The sequence below is a fragment of the Triturus cristatus genome, chromosome 12 (assembly GCF_964204655.1).
Source record: "Triturus cristatus chromosome 12, aTriCri1.1, whole genome shotgun sequence".
NCBI classification, from domain to species: domain Eukaryota; kingdom Metazoa; phylum Chordata; class Amphibia; order Caudata; family Salamandridae; genus Triturus; species Triturus cristatus.
Genome location: NC_140595.1, coordinates 707,009,527 through 707,025,418, shown reverse-complemented (window position 1 = coordinate 707,025,418; position 15,892 = coordinate 707,009,527). Strand labels below are relative to the sequence as shown.

The 15,892-nt window shown below is 40.7% G+C and overlaps 1 non-coding gene across 1 annotated transcript; it reads left to right on the top strand.

The window, feature by feature from the left end:
- Window positions 1–9,286: 9,286 nt before the first annotated feature.
- On the top strand, window positions 9,287–9,368 carry TRNAS-GCU (transfer RNA serine (anticodon GCU)). The gene has a single exon. It is a non-coding gene; the product is annotated as a tRNA-Ser (tRNA).
- Window positions 9,369–15,892: the final 6,524 nt, after the last annotated feature.

Here is a 15,892-nt window from a genome sequence, read left to right as displayed (position 1 = left end):
ATCGAAGTTGATGCCCTGTTCTACGGCCCGTAGTCTAATAATCCATTGTGCCTCAAGTTTTCTGAGATTCAGTGTACGGTCACCCCCTCTGGGGTGATTGAAGGCTTGAGTAATTCCATGAAATTTAATATTGTGGAGTAAGTCATCTGAGTGCATAGTATTGAAATGTACTGCCAGAGGATAGCTCTGGTCATTTTTCCGAATAGCCCTCATGTGTTCCTGAATCCTCTCTTTGAGCGCACGAATAGTACTACCAATGTAAATTTGGTTACAGGTGCATACTATGCAGTAAACTATAAATTTTGAATCACAATTCATGAAGTCTCTGATATAGTGAGTCGTGCAAGTATTATAACTGAATTCCTTGATGCCATTCATCGCCAAGGGGCACATGTTACAATGGGTACACCTATAGAATCCTTTTGGTTTGGTAGGTAACCAGGAGAGCGTCTTGGGCATCAGTAGAAGGTAGCTACTGCATAGTATATCCCTCAAAGTTCTGTTCCTCCTGTGTACAATCTTGGGTTTGCCAGTCAGGCATTTCTCCACTGATTTGTCGAGCAGTAACAAGTGCCAGTGCTTCGACATTATTCTATGGATTGCCTTACTCTCCACATGAAAGTCAGTTATGAGGCCTATTTCTTTGGTATTGGTGTGTTTCTTGCTCGTCATGCTCCCACTCTTTTTTAGGAGTGAGTTTCTAGGTGTGGAAAGTGCTAGATTCTTAGCGGTTTTTAGGACCTTTGATGCATATCCCCTACGCATAAAGCGTTCCTGTAGGAGTTGTAATTCATGCACAAAAACCTCATCCTCACTGCAGTTTCTACGAAGACGAAACATTTCGCCTAGAGGGATGGCATTGATTTGTGCCATAGGGTGAGCACTGTCAGCATGTAAGACAGAGTTACATGCCGTTTTTTTTCTGTATAGTCTGGACATGATTTTGTTACCTTTGACATAGAGAGTAATGTCTAAGAAAGCAGCATGTGTAGTGCTGAAGTTAGAGGTGAATTTAAGATTAAAGGTGTTGTCATTCAGAAATTCCGTTAAGGAAATAAATTGAGATTGACTTCCTGTCCAGATAAGAAAAATATCATCAATGTATCGTCCCCAATACATGATGTGTGCGGTAAGTTCTGGTGGGCCGTTCATCCAAAGATGTTGTTTTTCGAACATGCCCATGTAAATATTTGCTATAGAAGGTGAGAATTTACACCCCATGGCTACTCCCATTGCCTGCTGGTACCATTCCCCTCTATACATGAAAACATTGTTTTCCAAGACCAATTTGGTCATGTCTAGAAGCATCAACGTATGTCCATAAAGTGTGGCATCCCTCTGGAATAAGGTGTCTTTCAAGGCCCGTAAGCCTGCTTCCCATGGGATACTGGTGTACAAGGCACATACATCTAATGTGGCAAACGACATGTCAGGTAACCACTCAATGTCTTCCAGTTTGTTTAGCAAGTCCCCTGTGTCCCTCAAGTAAGATGGAAGGTTCAATACAAAGGGTTGTAAAAAATGATCAATGTATTCCGAAATACGTTCTGTAGGGGAACCCAGGCCAGAAACTATTGGTCTGCCCGGGGGAAATACCGCTGGCTTGTGTACCTTTGGAAGTATGTAAAAGCATGGAGCTTTCGGTGTAGGATTGAAAAGGTATCTAGCTTCTCCATCACTTATTAAACCCTGTCCTTGCCATGTTGTAAGTCTAGATTCAATCAAAGAGTTTATGTTTTTCAAGGGATTTGCTGATAGCCTAATATATGCTTGGTGATCTGATAATTGCCTATTGATTTCTTTATCATAGTCACTCTGTTGCATTAGGACAATGTTACCACCCTTGTCTGCCTCTTTTACTAATCTCTGTGTGTTTGCCGAGAGTTTTTTTAGGGACTGATATTCGGATTTCGTAAGATTGTATCTGTAATGTTTGTGTGTCTGCCTTAGTTTATCCTCAAGAGCATGCAGATCTTTTGTCACGGCTCTGTAAAAGGCATCGATCATATTGTCTGCTGGTAGTCGAGGCACAAACTGTGAAGCAATCCTCAGCCCACTGTCCCAACTAGTGTTCATTTCTATGCCCAGATCTCCCAGAACATTCGACATAGAAATGGAATCGTCGTTTAGAGAAGACAATAAATGTACATTTGCAATATCACCAATAGTTTTATTACACGGTGCGGTCACCGGGTCAGGGCAAGACATGGGAGTCTGGTTCTCCTCAAAATGTTTTTTAAGTTTTATCTTTCTCACAAATTTATAAAGGTCCACGTGGATATTGACAAAATCCGGTTTACTAGTTGGACAAAAGCTCAACCCTTTCATAAGAGCTGTTTCCTCACATTTAGATAATTTGTAATTCGACAAATTGACAATTTGCACATGGTCAGGAGATTCTGCCACCGCAGTCTCCGTATTGAGCTGGTTGTGGATCGTCTGCATCAATTCTTTACATTGCGGGCCGAGGATCTGGTATTTGTTGCCCCCTCTCTCCCCGCGTTTCCACCTCCTGCCCCTTCTAGTTTTTTTGAGGTCTCTCGATTGTATGTGTTCCGAGTCCCCTTCCGGTAACGGTTCAGCTCTTCTAAAAAAGAAGAGCTTGTAGTGGGGTCCGGGTGGTTGCCCTGGGTAACGGATTCCGGTTCCGTGGTGTGACTAGTTTCACTGCAGATACTAGAAATATCTGATCCACTGGTGGAAGGTACATTTGGGGCACTGGTAGTTGCCGTGTTTCTAGTGACTTTGGTAGATCTCTCCTCGTCAAATTTTTTTGCAAATGTAAAAACTCTGCCATTTTTATAGTCAGTCTCGTCTCGTTTGAATTTTCTCATCTTTTTATCTTTAATGTATCTTTGGTGACCACTGAGAATATCTTTCAAAATCTGATAGTTTTTTTCAGTGGGCTCCGGTAGGTTAAGATTTTTAATCTCCAGTTCTAGTGTTGCAATTTCATTTAATAGTTTATTCCGTTTGCGATCTGCATGTCGGATGAGAACATCCATCATTTTATAAGAGGATGAGGTGATGAGTTCTTCCCATTCCTTTAATAGGTCCGGGTCCAAGTCCTCAAAAGAGGGAAAGATTATAACTCGGAGACCTCTGGGAATTTGCCTTATATCAATGTATCGTTTCAAAGTGGTGGCATCCCACCACCTTGAGAGCTCCTGTTTTTTTAGTCTCTCTAACTTGATGAATTTGGATCTAAGGCCCTCCTGCTCAGTGGTTGCCTTTTCTTCGGGATTAGTAAATTTTTTCCCAGAACACAGTTCTAGAAAGATTCTGTCTCTTTCATCGTCAAAGTTTGCCATGTTAGATTGCAGTATCCAAAGATAGGGGGGAAAAAAGGGAATTGCTATCCGTAACGAACGCAATGCAAAGAAGAGAGTGCAGACCTCCACAACAGCTTTACAACAATCTTAGACAAGGTAGTGATGGAACTGGGTCGCACATCTATTCCCTAGTAGCTAGAACAGTTTTAAGGTGCCCATCCGGATAGAAGAACATCCCACTACCTAGGATGCGAAAGTCCACTAGGCCCAAGAGAAGGGTACTAGTGGCTAGAACATACTTTTCAACAAGGTACTATCCCGGCACTCAAAAGTAACAAATTAGTGTATCACACAGTATAGTGAGAAATGGACAGCCTAACACAGCCGTGTTGACAGTTTCAACTTTCCCCCAAAATTCAAAAATAAACAATACTGTACCAACAAAGTTCAATCATAGCACATACATGGTTTAATTTGCATGTGATTCAGGATTTCAAAATACATCACAAAAGTAAATAATTCATGAGCATACGTAATTCAAAACTTTCAAAATTCAAAATGCAAAGAAGTGTAAATCATTTCTGTATGGTTCCACGATTTCTCGTGTAGCAAAAATAAATGAAAGCGTGTTCGAAGTTCAGTAAGGTGGTGATCCAAGAACAGCCGACACGTGTTTCGTTACCGATGTAACTTCTTCAAGGCTGTTAAAGTAAGATTATAAAACATTTAAACACAATCTTGGTATGGAAATAAAATCGTCAACGTAATTCACTCCTTTGATGATGCTCATGTGTGTTAATTCCAGTCACGTGTAGAAAAATTAATCCCACAGAGAGAATCCATTCTATCGAGGGTAGTGAAGTGTCCATGCATTCATTGGTACAATGATATTCACGATAAACCCAATAGTCAGGTCAAGCCCAAAGGCAGGAAAAATAGATCCCAAACACCAAGTCACCAATCAAAGCATGTGAAATGAACAGAAAGTCCAATAGTCAATGAAGTGAGTAGGCAAGATCCAAGAAACCCATAGTAAGACTTAGAAACGTTCTAATGTATTCGGTCAAGCAATGCAGGATCTTACAGTTTTACCTTCTGTTGTATCTTGTATGGGCGCAAAGAATAGTATCATGCCATAGTAGTCCCAAGGATAATTCCAATGCTAGGGCAAGGTGTTTCCCGAAAAGATCAAGATGAGTTTTGTAAGTCTATCCGTATTCTGGAATAGATGTATGTGAAATAACCATGTAAGAACAAAGAAATTGGTTACAAATCTATCATCAACAAGTTTCTTGGCACTGAACCATTCACAAACTCGTTCCTGACACCCATTTACCTTGTGTCTGTAAGTCCTATGTGGGGATTAGGAGGAGAATGTTGTGGTTCCAAAGATCCAGGGTCTGAAAATCCGAACCCTGGTAAAAGTATTTAGCGGGATTCTAAGGTAACCCTGGCAAACGCCTAGCAGAGAGAAAAGTAAGAGAAAGGAACAATTTAGATCTCCGGCTAACCCATGCCTATACAGCATGATTTCATGTCTTAGAAGAACTAACCAAGATTCTACGTTATGGTGAGGCCGGCAGCAGTGTATACGGTAAAAGCTTACTGTAGTCTGCTCATTCATAGAACCCCTCCTGCGCAAAAGTAAGCGTGATCAAAGTAAAAAGGAGAATTTCGCAAGGACCTGAAAACAAGATTACAAATGAAGGAAAAATTAGCCAACATTATGTGCAAAGAACAAAGTCAGTTATAGCGTATAGGAAAGGTTCAATGTACTCGACTCATTAACAGGACCCCTTTTAACGCGATGGTATGCGTGGAATCAGTTCTTACCCCCACAGAAGTTCTGTTCAACATGTAGTCAAATGGGTGTGATAGCTGTCAAAGTCGCGCTATTCAAACAAAGGTCTATGTGTCAGTGATGGACGGTATAGGGAGGAAAAAACACTTCTAGATTCCCTTACGGTAGACGAGAACAACCTATAAGGCAAAAGACCCACTGTCACCGAGTCCTGAGAGCAAGAAAAACACAATCAATTCAATACCAAAAGCAATTACTTTGCAAAGCAGCGCCCAAACGTATATGTGGGAGCAACTCTGGAAATGTTCCAAAGAGCACAAAAGTAGGAATAAAAATGAATTTAAATTTAAATAAAAACAATAATACCAATGATCTTACTTAGTATATTGTGAAGAAAGCCATGTTTGCAGAGAGTTCTGCCGAAAAGCACTATGGTAGGTGCCTGCATAAAAACAGTAACATGCGTTAAGCACACTATAACACATGTCATGAACAAAGACAACGTCCCAAGCTAGACTAGTTTACGTATCCGCAATCGGCGCGGACTACCTCGTAATCACTTACTAGTAGTGCTCTACGGTAATTGAGCAAGTCGTGCAGCCAGCGTCCGTGAAGGCGGTCTATGACGATCCTGTCACTTCTATTTCTATCCCAGGCTAGAAAGAGTAAACAGACTCCAAGTCTTAATTGGACTTCCTGTTCCTAGATTCAAAGAGAACAGGACTACACTTCCTGCAAATTTGTCCGCCATATTGGAGTGGAAAATCCATCATGGGTGAAGATGGATATATAGTCGACATCTATGCTACACACCGACAATCAATCCAGTGAGCGGTGGCAGGGAAAACGTAAATACCCCCTCATTAAGTATTAGGACTAGGGAGAGTAATTAATCCATACATTCCGTTCCTTCCATCAAATTTATCTCAGGTTACGAAAAACTTTATTAGTCAATCCACAAGAGCCGAGTAGGTTTTCTCTCGGCCCTGGTCTAAACCTGTCTGTCTGTTCTAAAGTAAACTGTAGCAACCATTTAATGAGAAAAGACATGTAGTGCCCTGTGAGCTGTGTAAGCAAAGGGGAAAAGAACAAAGAAAAGTCTTGAAATAATTTAGACATGAACAAGGGAAGAACTGTGAGGGTTAATATGCACAGTGTATACCATAACAATTCCAATTAACATCCTATACGTTATGACAACTTTCTGTATCAGGTACAATCAGAGCCCGGGCATTTAATCTCTAAGAAATACCTGTAGTTCTCTATCGAAGTTGATGCCCTCTTCTACGGCCCGTAGTCTAATAATCCATTGTGCCTCAAGTTTTCTGAGATTCAGTGTACGGTCACCCCCTCTGGGGTGATTGAAGGCTTGAGTAATTCCATGAAATTTAATATTGTGGAGTAAGTCATCTGAGTGCATAGTATTGAAATGTACTGCCAGAGGATAGCTCTGGTCATTTTTCCGAATAGCCCTCATGTGTTCCTGAATCCTCTCTTTGAGCGCACGAATAGTACTACCAATGTAAATTTGGTTACAGGTGCATACTATGCAGTAAACTATAAATTTTGAATCACAATTCATGAAGTCTCTGATATAGTGAGTCGTGCAAGTATTATAACTGAATTCCTTGATGCCATTCATCGCCAAGGGGCACATGTTACAATGGGTACACCTATAGAATCCTTTTGGTTTGGTAGGTAACCAGGAGAGCGTCTTGGGCATCGGTAGAAGGTAGCTACTGCATAGTATATCCCTCAAAGTTCTGTTCCTCCTGTGTATAATCTTGGGTTTGCCAGTCAGGCATTTCTCCACTGATTTGTCGAGCAGTAACAAGTGCCAGTGCTTCGACATTATTCTATGGATTGCCTTACTCTCCACATGAAAGTCAGTTATGAGGCCTATTTCTTTGGTATTGGTGTGTTTCTTGCTCGTCAAGCTCCCACTCTTTTTTAGGAGTGAGTTTCTAGGTGTGGAAAGTGCTCGATTCTTAGCGGTTTTTAGGACCTTTGATGCATATCCCCTACGCATAAAGCGTTCCTGTAGGAGTTGTAATTCATGCACAAAAACCTCATCCTCACTGCAGTTTAAACGAAGACGAAACATTTCGCCTAGAGGGATGGCATTGATTTGTGCCATAGGGTGAGCACTGTCAGCATGTAAGACAGAGTTACATGCCGTTTTCTTTCTGTATAGTCTGGACATGATTTTGTTACCTTTGACATAGAGAGTAATGTCTAAGAAAGCAGCATGTGTAGTGCTGAAGTTAGAGGTGAATTTAAGATTAAAGGTGTTGTCATTCAGAAATTCCGTAAAGGAAATAAATTGAGATTGACTTCCTGTCCAGATAAGAAAAATATCATTAATGTATCGTCCCCAATACATGATGTGTGCGGTAAGTTATGGTGGGCCGTTCATCCAAAGATGTTGTTTTTTCGAACATGCCCATGTAAATATTTGCTATAGAAGGTGAGAATTTACATCCATGGCTACTCCCATTGCTTGCTGGTACCATTCCCCTCTATACATGAAAACATTGTATTCCAAGACCAATTTGGTCATGTCTAGAAGCATCAACGTATGTCCATAAAGTGTGGCATCCCTCTGGCCCACCACAGAGATGCTTGTTTATAGAGCACTCAGGTCCCGGGGACATAGTGCGAAAATCTAGAGCTCTAACCAATATTTTCCAAAGATGACGCTCAAGGAATAGAAAAATGATGGAGAACAATAAACCCCTGTTGCTTATACCCACCCAGTAAACATCCTGAACAATAAAGGGCACAAGGAAATGCAGTTTTGCAGACACTGTTGCACAGAAACAAAACACATAGTTACAAATATCACACTCTCACAGGTACTCAAAACTTAAAACATGTAGCAGCACTCACTCACGTTTATTCAATGCAAGGAGCAGAACATGGATGTGCAATCCTCTTGTTTACATGAACCCTGGTCCTAAGCACGAGCTGACAAGCTAGAGCACTGACTGCTTCCTTCCCAGTATAGTGCTCAAGGCAAGCATATATAGGAAACAATAAACTGGCTGTTTTAACTCAACATCTACTTACCTTGGCAATATGTTGGTAAGTGAAATTGTAGAGTCAATATTTAAACTTCAACATTTGGACTCCATGTCACATCTTTAATTTTCTTTAATTTATTTTAGTTTTTTGAGGCAAGGCATTCCTTACTGCAGGGAGCAGAAGAGCACTTTACAAAGATAATTTTAATTGTAGCAAGAGTATCTTGGACATGAGGTGCTGTACACTTCAGTATAGTGTGTCTAGTGATTGAGACTGGAATACAATAGGATGCGATTGGAAGAGGGGGTGCAATGTAATTGGGATAGTATTGAAACATGCCATGCACAGGACCTGAGAAGACCGGTGACAACCATTTTAGGACTCTGTGACTCAGTCCCCTGTCCTGTAAAAAGTATTAAACAAGCATTAGCAATGCAATAGGTCTCGCATTTGCGAGAGTTTAAAATATTGGCATTGTAAATGATAATTACTTTTATTTATGTGTGTTAAAAACCTGCAAGTGGTGCGTAAACACGCACTTTGTACTTATAGTCATTGCTTAAGAGAAGCCAGGCTGGCAGTAACTGTGCCTCTTTTACTGCCAGCCTTGCTTGTTGTAAGCAAGGACTATAAGTACAAAGTGCGTTTCTCGTAAGCAAGGACTATAAGTACAAATTGCGTGTTTACAAACCGCTTGTAGGTTTTCAAAACCCATAAATGAAAGGCATTGCCATTTACAATGCCAATAGTTCAAACTCTCGCCAATGTAAGACCTGTTGCATTGCAAATGCTTGTTTTTTTAAGCTATTGCTTGTAATGCAAGCACACATGATTGAAACGCCCCAGTTCATCATCCTTTCTGAAGTACCAGCCTTACAATTGCACTAAACTCGCGGAGTACAATAGTTTGTGAAAGGAAAATCTATAACTGTAGCAGGGTAAATGGTGCAAGCCTAGCCCTGGTCTGCACACTGCTCGGTGTTCTTCCGGTAATGAAGCGTAAAACACCAGTAGGACTCTGACCACTTTGAAGGGATCAGATTCATTTTGTGACATGAGTTTTCAGTGAGAATCTTCAAACCCGAAGATTACTCAAAACTATATCAAATTATAAAACAGCAATAATTCTGTAGATAGTAGATGGCTGCATTCTGAACACGATTATGTCACGTGTGCATCTCACGTAGCAGACGAGGTGGCCGAGTGGTTAAGGCGATGGACTGCTAATCCATTGTGCTCTGCACGCGTGGGTTCGAATCCCACCCTCGTCGTTACATTGCAGTTTTGTCATTATTTGCAGAGATTTCAGGCTTTCCCTTTCATCTAAGTAACTGAGTCCGAGGAACGTTATAGCAATACCACCTCCCATAATGCATGTTTAATGCTTTCTCCCACTCGAAAGAACCGAGAGGTCGAGTCCCCGCTATGGAAAACTGCGAAATAAAAAAAAAAACATACCTGCTGTCGTATTACGAATTTTGTATTAACTCATTTATTTGCTTAAGCACAAAGTAACGCGGAAAATAAAAGCTGAGCCCTACACTTCACTAGTTTATTCTATATTACAGCACATGCACTAGCTTGTAAGGTGGGTGTACAGAAAGTCAAACTGAGGTGACCGTAAACTGTTGTGGTCGGGTGGTTTGAAAGATTTCGTCACCCTGCGTGCGTGTGTTCGAATCCCACTAGTGCAGCGATATATTTTGCAATCTATTTCTGAACGTGAATGTGTACACACTCTGATATATTCTTCTGCAATACAAATATGGAAAACGCGACGCAGTAAAACACATTTATTTGTGACCTTCTGCGTTTTATGAAGGTCAAGTCTGATTTGCCCATTTGACAATGTTTACCATTTTTTGAACGAGGATTGAAAGATGCCTCTTAGTGTCTCCAATGACGACGCGAGAAACCTAAGAATGTGTAGATGGTGTCGCCGAGTATGGGCTGGATGTGTTGGGTCGGAGGATTGGCAGGTATTAAGTGACTGCACAGCAGAGCATGGTACCGTCACCCCTGTTCCAATGACAAGCTGCAATAACTCCCTCAGCTGTGACCTGTAAATGCCCTTTATGTACTTATGACAGGCACATTTGCGGCTTGTGTTGGACCAGCAGCAGAGAGATGTGACTAGAGGCCTCAAGCCGCCAGGTGTTTTTTGCAGAGGCTGCCCCCGAAGGGGGCCTCGAGGGACGGCGCCATAACCGACACCGAGCCTCGGAACAAACTGTTTTTTGATGCGCTGAGGTGCCCAGAAGCGGGAGAAGCCTCCCACAGCGGCCGCCAAGAAGGCGCCGCCCCCCCCCGCCAATCCGAGCAGGGTACAAACTTCCCAATGGGGGAACCCGCCAGCAAGGCGGGAAAGACTCGGGGGGGGGGGGGATATAAGCGCCGCTCCCCCAGGTAAGCTCCTATCATCGTGGAGCAGGGAGAAGCAGCGGCTCCACACGTTTTTTGTGTCGAAGTGATACCTGTTGTTAAGGCGAAGCCTTGCCCGAGTGCACGATGAAGCCCTGCCCGTGGGCTCCACAAGGTTCAACTGCCGTTGATGCATCAACCAGAAAGGACGACCGGGTGCCAACCTCGGTTCCCGTCGTCTAGCGGAGGAGGACAAGCATCGGACCTCTGCTGGCGTCTGGGGCGCCACCCCCGGAAGCGGAGTTCATGCTGGTGCCATCGCTGCAGCAGAGGAAGAGGATGACCTGGTGCCTACCCCGGCTCCCCTTGGGTGATCGGAGGCTGATTGTGGCCGATTGCAGTGTTGAGAAGCTCCCATCCGCGTTTCCTGTTGTGACAGCTGAGGGAGAGGACAACTGGGTGTAATATACTTCACATGTGTTTATATGTGTAATGAACTCGTGTTGTTTGTAGAGCTCGTGGTTTGTAACTTGCATGCGCGTGGTGAGGTTACACACGCATGCTGTCTGATGTTATTCAAAATGAGCATCTCTCGAAGATGCATTCCCGTGCGTCTAATCTCCTTTCTGAACTATGAACGGTATCAGCGGACAGTTGCCGTTCGTACTTCAGATAGGGAGGACGCACTCCAGTGCTGTGTTGATGTTCTCTTGAATAAAGCTTCAAGATCTACCTACTTCGGTCTACATTGGATTAATTTCATGTTTTAATGCCAGGATATCTACTTTACATTTGGCGAAGAGTTATTTGAAGATAAAAATCAACACCACAACGATTTGTGCTTCCTACCGGCTGTGCAATCGTCACGCTCATCATCTCGCTAAGGAAACCTCCGTTCAAGTTCAAGTTAATAATAGAGGAGTTTCCGGATTAGCGAGGGAACAGCCAATCAACGAACGCGTCTCACATTCAGTCAAGTATAAACCCCCTAACACGGAAGGGGACCTTTTTGATTGGCTAAAAAGGCAAATTCAAATTCCTCATACGCGCACCCTCATTGGTTACAAGCGCGTAAATTAATCTTCACAGATTTCAAATGCACAGCGCGATTGGTCACACGTGGGTTTGTATTTTACATTGTGCAACGGTGAAAATTAAGGACAGCTCAGCAGGAACTCGCAATTAAACAAAAGTAAGTTGATTTTGATGTTTTCAACATGCCTACAACCTTACTTTTACTAGAAAAAAAACAAAATTAACAATTGGTGCTTTATTACATCGTTTTACAGAACTAACTTGTTAAAAAGTCAATTTAAAATCCGTTGTAATGGCCTCTCAGCAAATATGTCCGCTAGAGCAGTTTCTCTTAAGACCAGGAAAGCCTAAAGAGCCTTGGAAACTTTGGTTTAAATCCTTTGAGAATTACCTTGTGGCAATAGATGCTGAAGAATATTCACCCAAACGCAAACTTGCAATCCTTTACAGTTTTCTGGGCAGTGCTGGGCGAGAAACCTTTGATAACTTACCTGTCACCATCCCACCACCAGATGAAGGAGATGGATGGAACGTTTAGACTGATGCCGTCAACAGATTAAACAAAAAGTTTTTAGAGCAGCCAAGCGTTATGCTTGAGAGATTTAACTTTATGAAAAGGAAACAGGGCTCAGATGAATCCATTGAAGACTATATTTCAGTTTTAAGAAACCTGACGGCGAATTGTAACTTTGGGGCTTATCTTGACTCGTACATAAGGGATCAGTTTGTTTACAGCTGTTTTCACAAAAAAAATTCAGGAACGTCTTCTCAGCTGCAGAGATCCTTCCCTTGCTGAGGTTATTGACATTGCAAAAGGAATTGAGAGATCTATTATAACGTCAAAATGTTTAAGTGATGACAATTCTTCACCTGTTAACATGATTCAAAATGATCCTCACATTAACCATGTTTCTTTCAGGCCAAAATTCGTAAAACCTTTCTTCCAAAAACAGGCAAAAACTAACTCTTTTTGTTTTAGGTGTGGTTCAAAATCACATTTAGGTGATAGCCCTCTCTGTATGGCACTAGGTAAGAAATGTACAAAATGTGGGAAAATGGGTCATTTTTATACCGTTTGTAGAAGCAAGAAAATGGTCAGAGTTAGTAATTTGGTCACTGATAATTCTGCTGGAAATGCTAATGTTGAAGTTATTCAGTCACTTGATGATAATCTTGAAAGACTCATGCTTTCTATTGATTCTTTAGATATGACCTCTGCCATTCAGAAATTTAAGGAACCATTATGTGTAGTCATTGTTGGGAATGTTAAGGTCGATATGATGGCTGACTCTGGAGCACCAGTTACTATTGTTTCAGACACTCTATTTGAAGAGTGTTGGTCATTTAAGAAGCCCTTACTACCCTTGGACATCATTCAAAAAGCATATGGGGGTCACATAATTGATATGCATGGGTATTTCATGGAGTTTATTACTTGTTTAAACCGTAAAATTTTAACAAAGATTTACGTAGCTCCTAAAGGCAAGAATATTATTGGATGGCAGGATTTAGCTAGGATGGGGTTGAAACTAGTTCCTGGTTCTGAAAATCCCATTCAAATAATGAGGAATCTACAATTACCTCCATCAATGATGACCGTCATTATAATTCGCTTGATTGTACAAATATTGCTCAAACTATGTTTAAAGAATATCCTGAAGTTTTTACAACAAACATTGGTAAAGTTAAAAAAGTAGAACATGTCATCAAGCTAAAAGAAAATGCTATCCCAATTTCTCATAAAGCGAGACCAGTTCCTTTAAGCATCAGAAATGACCTTAAAATTCTGCTGGATAAGTTGGTCAAAGAAGGTATTATTCAGTCTACAGAATCATCAGAATGGGTTAGTCCTATTGTAATAGTAAGAAAAAAGGACAATTCTATTCGTTTATGTGCTGACTTACGCACACTTAATAAGAGTATTATAGTGGATTGTCATCCTCTACCAAAAATTCAGGATTTGTTATGCAACATAGCAGGTGCGACCTGTTTCACCATTTTGGACCTAAGGTCAGCTTATCATCAAATACCATTATCTAAATCATCCACTGACCTAACTACATTTGTAACACCTTTTGGTGCATATAAATATCTTAGACTTCCTTTTGGTCTAGCATCTGCGGCAAGTGTATTTCAAAGGTTTATGGATCACATGTTAAAAGGCATTGACTCTGTCCAAGCTTATCAGGACGATGTCTTAATTTTTTCAAAAAACAAATTTGAGCACTTGGCTATTCTCAGGAGAATACTTGATACATTTAAAGAATATGGGGTAACTTTAGGTACAGATAAATGTAAATTCATGGCTGAATCCATTGACTATTTAGGGCACACCATTTCTGCTTCAGGAATCAAGCCTAAGTTTTCACTCACACGAGCGATTGATGAAGTCAGTATACCCAAAAGTAAAGATCTGTTAAGATCATTTTTGGGGATGACAGAATATTACTCAAAGTTCATATCTAATTATGCTCAGGTGGTTCAACCTCTACGTGTTTTGTTAAAAAAAATGCATGCTTTACATGGGGAATTGAAGCACAACAAGCCTTTGAATTAATTAAAAAAACTCATCATTCAAGCCCCTCCTCTTTCTCCATTCTCACCTGGTGAAAAGTGCATTTTGTCCGTCGATGCAAGTCAAAATGGATTAGGAGCCGTTCTCTGTCAATGGGTCAGTGGCAAGGAAAATAAAGTAGCTTTTTTGTCCAGATCTCTCTCTACTGCAGAGTCAAACTACAGTACCATTGAGAGAGAAGCTCTTGCTTGTACATGGGCTGTGGAAACATTTAAAACTTTCATTTGGGGTACCCAATTTGAAATCTTTTCTGATCACAAGCCATTAATACATCTGCTAAATGGGAATGGTACAGGAAAAGCTTCCTCCAGGCTTGTTCGTTTATTGTCACGCCTACACGAATACAACTTTGTTATAAAACACATACCTGGGGGTCGTAATTCAAGAGCGGATTGCCTTTCTAGGTTATCATTAAAAGATAACTCCTCATGCTCAAGATTTGATGATGTGGAATGTGTGGTAGCTTCTATTGATGATTTTGTCAATGATTGTTTCAGGATGGCCTAAAGAACATTCACTTCCCTCTTCTTTAAAGTCCTTTGCACAAATCAATCAATAACTTGCTCTAGTTGAAGGATTGGTCATACGTGGTGATCTCGCAGTTTCCCCAACTTCTCTACGAAATAAATTTTTTGAAATAGCCCATGAGGGGCATCTGGGTATAGGTGCAACCTCAAGGAGGTTGAAAGAACATTTTTGGTGGCCTGGTTTAGATTCAGATGTTACCAAGTGGGTAAATTCATGTGCAACTTGTCTAGTATCTGACAAACATTGGAAAACTGTAAAAACACCTTTGCATAATGTTCCAGTTCCAGAAGAAGCATGGACGAAATTAGCATTGGATTTTGCAGGCCCATTTGATTTGCTTTCTCATGAAAAAAAATACATTTTAGTATTAATAGATAACTATTCAAAATGGGTGGAGATTGAATTTTGTTCTGCTCCCTGCACATTGTCTGTGGTTAATTTTCTTTCTAGAATATTTCTTTCTGAAGGATTTCCGAGAGAATTAGTCACAGACAATGGTTCTCACTTTACCTCAAACGTAATGGAAAATTATTTGAAATCTCATGCTATTAAACATTTAAAGGTGGCATTGTATTCCCCGTCAGCCAATGGCTTAGTTGAAAGAAAGAATAGATTTATAAAAGAGGGAATACAATCAGCTTTAGCTACTAGTGTACCTGTGGATATGTTTTAAAAAAAAAAAGATTTGGTCATACCTTACAACTCCTCATTCTTCAACTGGGGTTTCACCATTTAGATTACTCAAGAAGAGAGATCCTAATGGTACCCTTTGTCCAGCATGGATTAGAACATTGTTGAAGAATGATAATTCATGCTTGACTTGCAAAGACAAGAAGAACATGATTAAAAAATTTGCAGTTCAACAAGCTATACAAAAGAAAAACTTTGATACCAGAGCTTGCAACTATGCAAATGATTTTATAATTGGAGACTGGGTGATGATTAAGTCTCCTAAGAAAGTTAAGAAGGGTCTTTCGAAACTATCCCTTCCTGTACAAGTTTTAAAAGTGTCTAAAGGTTCTGTATTTCTTGGCCAGAAAGGTTGGTGGAGTAAGAGAATGTTAATTAAATTAACTTCACATCAAGCAAATGAAATCTTTAAAAAAAAAAATGTTTTTAATGATGATTTACATTTTTCATACTTTGGCTCTACCTCATCGGATTCATCAATGTCATTCAACAATGATGATACAGGAGATCGCACTCCAAGATCATCATTTTCTGCTGAAACTCAAAATGTTGTTAATAATAGTTCTTCTGTACATGGTTCATCGAGACCTATTCGCAACTGTACAT